Source organism: Phascolarctos cinereus, unplaced genomic scaffold (assembly GCF_003287225.1).
Source record: "Phascolarctos cinereus isolate Bilbo 61053 unplaced genomic scaffold, phaCin_HiC Scaffold_9;HRSCAF=440, whole genome shotgun sequence".
Lineage (NCBI taxonomy): Eukaryota > Metazoa > Chordata > Mammalia > Diprotodontia > Phascolarctidae > Phascolarctos > Phascolarctos cinereus.
Window position 1 is genome coordinate 217,312,971 of NW_027556402.1, and position 5,143 is coordinate 217,318,113.

At 38.5% G+C, this 5,143-nt stretch overlaps 1 pseudogene; it reads right to left on the reverse strand.

Annotated features, from left to right (window-relative positions):
• Positions 1-1,839: 1,839 nt before the first annotated feature.
• Positions 1,840-2,652, reverse strand: LOC110218926 (transmembrane protein 192 pseudogene; annotated as a pseudogene).
• Positions 2,653-5,143: the final 2,491 nt, after the last annotated feature.

Below are 5,143 nucleotides of genomic sequence, written 5' to 3' on the forward strand. Positions count from 1 at the left end.
ATCTTTAGTCTCTCCCTGTGTACCCATTCCTCTCCTGCTTCATTTTAACATGACCAAGTCATCCTTAAAAATCTTCACTATCCCCTCCAGTCCCCACAAGCTATCCTCCTATATCTCTTTTCTCAGCCAAACTCCTGGAAAAAGCTGTTCACCCTCACTGACTCCACTTCCTCTCTTCTCACTCATTTTTCAACACTTGACAATATGGTTTCTGACCTCATGACTCAACTGAGTCTGTTCTTTCCATAGCTACTTAGTAATTCTTTTGAAAACTTTTTCAGTAGCTTTTATTGTTTGGACAATTCAAAGTATTTATTATTCAATTTAGAAATTATGTCTAGATGGGCATGCACACATATGTCAAAACCTGAGTATCCTATAAAAAATCTCCTGAACATAGCTGTTACTTAAACAAAAACATATTCTATAATTCTTACAAAATGATTAAAATGGAATTTCAAACACCAAAGTGAGTTGAAAATAATCTGCCTCCTCCTACATACCTTAAAGCATGGTAGGGAAGCTGAAGGCAGTGAAATAGCTTTTCTTAGAATGAAGGAGACAAAGCTTCCTAGAAATGGCATGAAATTAAGGTACATGTTGGTGAAAATAAAGCAGCAAATCCTGATAAAATCTGGCATTTAGAAAAGGGTCCAGGCATACTTAAACAAGTCAGAAACTATATATAGTCTGTTTTTTCGTCCTAAAACAGAAACACACACAGACACATTTGAACTGTGTGCGAGTGACGCAATTGCTTTAAGAGCATATAGCACTCTATTCACCAATTAGGAAATAGTCATGAAAGTGATAAGCTTAATACTATACATCTTGCAAGTGATGTATAAGTAAACTATTTGAAGTCCAAATAAAGATAAATGTACATGTGCACAAGTTTCTAAAAATATATTCTGACCCACTGAAGAAATCCATTCTTCCTACCCACAGGATTAACTTCTGTAGGAAAATAAAAACTAAACCAAAAAAATCAGGTTTTCCTAAAGAAGCATTAATGTACTGATGACAAATGTGTCATGTAAAATTATATCAGGCAGAGGGGGAAATAATGCAGTTGACTAGTCAGTATCTTTCATAGATTATCTGAACAGTTAATAACTGGATGTTTCATGTTGGCTTTTGGCCTTATCTCTAAATTTCCAATTAAGATGAGATTGAAGAAACAAAGTCAGTTTACTTTTTTGTCATCTGTACAAGGTCCCTTTCATACAACTCAATTCAGTGATATTAAACTTTTCTAGTGGCTGCATTAATGTGAGTGAACTGAATTTCTTCCCAGCGCCACAAGGCATGTATGTAGAAATGACTTGAAGGTCTTTTTTTTTTTTTGCCATATGCAATTATGGTAGCTTCTTCAACTTCAGCACATTTGTATTGAACTCATTTATTTAGAAACTTTTCTGGAATGATAAACTATTACTATAAAGGGCCAAGATGTTAAAAGTTAGAGGCTTTACATTAATTTGGATGTGTCAGTAGGGGAGAAATTGAAACCTTCAAGGAAAGTGAGTAGTTAAATCAATTCAAACCCATTATGCCAAAGGGTAGGGAAAAATGAATATGTGTAAGCCTATATGTTTTGAAATACCAGTTATAGAAATGGATTCTTCAAATATGGAAGAAGCCTTAGCTGTAGCAACAGAAGAAAAAGTCCAAAAACATACTCAAAACCAAAATTCAAGTTTCCACCATAAATCATTATTAAAAAAAACAACAACTAGTCAGCAAATGCTCTAATTGAATTCTAACAGCTTGTCCAAAGGTCCAATGTGGACTGTTTCATTTTGGATTATTCTAGAAATACTGAAACTTTGGGAACCTTCACTCTCCACTTGGTTGAAAAGCTGGATCAAGGGACATGAAGGCCAGTAGTTACTTGCTTAACAGGGCACTATGTAATTTGAGGTATTCTATTATATCTCCTTGCTTTTTAACTACTTCTAGACTAAAACTAGTCTGAAATCCAGTCTCTGAGGTACTATTATTGGCATACACATACATCTTCTCCTCTTCAATTATATCAGGTCTTGGTTTGGTCTCATTAAATTTTCTTGCTTTCACTGTGTAAATGACTAGATATATCAGAGAACAAATCAACTTAAAAGCCAGGACTGCCAAGATGTGGTCAAGATAGAGGGGATTGTCATCAGGAAAGGAGTGCTGTATACCAAGACAAGGAGCAGTGCTGCATTTCCAATAAATGTATCATTAAAGACAGTCTGTTAAGATTTCCTGTGGATCTGTAGATCATGACATAGCCTCAGTTTCTCACTTGGCAATGGTGGTACTGGATGTAATTTTCAAGAAGTGCATGGAGGACCCATAAAATCACTTTTCCAAGTATGAGCACAGTCTGAACTTTAAATGGGTTGATGTCATTTCCTGGGCATTTGTCCTCATTTGGATTAAGATAAGAACAAAGTAAACCTGTTAAAAATGCTAAAACAACAAATAAAAGGCAGTTTTAACAAGAGGAGATCTGCTATAATGAAAGGCACGGAATCTAGGTCTGAAATGAATGTGCAATGAATGCTATGGCAGAAGCTGAGTGCCTAGAAGAAGGTCATCTTCTATACTTTGTGTGAGAGTCAATGAACCGTCCTCCAGCTGGGTCCTACCATCTCTATCTGACATCTGAATCCCTTGTTGCTAGGTATGGCTTGCATGTCTCTGCAGCTGCTCACTGTTAATTCTTAATGGAGAGACCTGATGGCTTTTTCTCAGTCTTTAGCCTTTCTGGCCTCTCTGCAGCCTTTGACACTGTCAATTACTCTCCCTGCCTAATCATCACTCTTTTCTAAGTTTTTGTTCATTATTCTCTTCTGATTCTCACCCTATGTGTCTGACTGCTCATTTTCTGTTTCTCTTGTGGGTTCACCATCTATATCACACAACATCATGGCTCTGTCCTGGGTTTTTCTTTCCCTCTGTCTCTGTCTCTCCTTATTAGACTAATTATCATTTCTATACAGATGACTCACAGATCTATACATCTAGACCTAGTCTCTCTCTTGAGTTCCAGTTTCCACATCATCAGCTGCTCATTGGACACTTCCAAATGGATGTCCTAAAGAAATCTCAAATCAACATATCCAAAACGGAACTCATTGTCTTTCCCCCAAAATTTTTCTTCCTCTCACTACAAAGCCTCACCATTTCTATTCAGGGTGCCATCATTTTTTTTAGTCTATACATATTATTCTCAACTCCTCATTCTTCTTTAGAAAAAGTTAGACGGTACCCGGATAAAGTGCTGGGCCTAGATTCAGGAAGACCTGAGTCTTACTTACTGTAGGGAGGCATACTAGGAGGCAATTGCAATAATTTAGGTGAGAAAGGATTCAGGGAACCTAAATTAAGGTTCTGGCTGTGTGAGTAGTGAGAAGAAGAAGAATGTAAGAGATGTTGTGAGGCAGAAATGGCAAATTTGCTGGCTCATTTAATATGTAAAGGGGAAGGAACAAGCATTGTTAAGTTCCTACTATATGCCAGACATTGTGCTGTTGTGCGAAGTTCTTTACAAACATTATCTCCTGGCAATAACCTTGGGGAAGTAGGCATTACTATTATGCCCATTCTATAGCTGAAGAAGAGACAGAAGTTACGTAACTTTCTCAGGGTCACAGAACTTGCTCTCTCTCCCTCTTTTCTCTCTCAAGTCTATCCCTGAACTCTATCCCGGCTCAACTGGCCTTCTTTCTATTCCTCACGCATGGTATTTCATCTCCCATTTTTGACCCCATGCATCCCTTACTCACTTTTCTCTTTATAGCCAAACCCAAGCATAATTTCCTACATTCAGACTTTTCTGCTCCTCCTAACTGCTTTTGCTTTCCAATCCTAACCAACTTGTATTTATTTTGTATTTTTTTTTTCAGTACATATGAATACAGCAGGCATTGGGTTAGAGTACACCTCATGGAGCTAGACTGAGCTCCTCTGGCTATTTCTGGTGACATGTATGGTGAGATACATTTGGCTCCTTCCTGAAGGACTTATTATTTAGGCTGATTAAAAAAATACTTGGAATTCTTATGGTTATATAGCATTTAAGGCAGGGCAGGAGAAGCAAAGGACTGAGAAATAGTATAACTCAGCTGGACAGGGATTCAAAAGTATGGAGAAGAGTAGTACAGAAAGGGAGATTTCTGAATCACTATGATTAGAGGAATGGAAGATGTGAATCTGCTAGCCATAGGACAAGGGAAATACCATTTGGTTGGGGATTCTAATTTCCAAGGACCTGTGAGTACTCCAGGGTGGTGTGTGCATGTGCATTCCTTTTTCAAACATGGGAAAGCCAGAGGTGATGGAGGCAGGGAGTAGGAGCCTAGGCCTCCAGGGTCCAGACTGAACTCACATGTGATACTAGCCCAATAGTTTTTCATCTGAAGATGATGGGGCATAAGGCACACCCAGAAGTTACGCCTCACAAGGAACACGTCCTCACCTTTGTGTCAGTCCTAGTATCTAAGGCCCTCTCCCTTAAGCATTCAATTTGGTGTCTGAGGCCCCAGTTGCAGCAATCCCAAAGGTCTGTTCCTTCCATTTTCACTTGTGACATCTAAAGTCAAGGTCAGTATGATACTAAAGAGATAATAGTTTCAAAAGTTTCAGGGCTGTTGTGTAAGATCCAGATCGGTTGATACTAAGCTTTACTTTGTTTTACCAGTAGTAGCAGAGCATGAACTTTAACACAAGTGTTCTGAACTTAAGGTCATTGTTCTTTTCACAATATCACTCTGTTCTTCAAAGTTGTGTGACTCTTGCTAATCACTCGGGATGAAAATGAAAGAACAAAATGTACATCTTGTGGGGATACTGTGGTTAGTCATGGACTGGTGCACTGAGGGAAAAGATCCACTGATATGCATTGATCCTGAAAGCAGTGCTCCTCCAGCCCGCATGAGAAGAGTCCAGTCTATGCAATACGGGCTTCATCAGCATTTTGCCTTCCTCATTCCAATCTGTCTGGAGGATGTGGGATCAGGTCTCCACAGGGTTGGAGTTAATGTAGGACATGAGTCCTTTGTTCTTTTCAGAAGACAGAACTATAATAATGTATAACTACAAATGCTAATGTTCTAATGCACTCCTAGAACTCCAGAACCAGAAAAGACCTTAA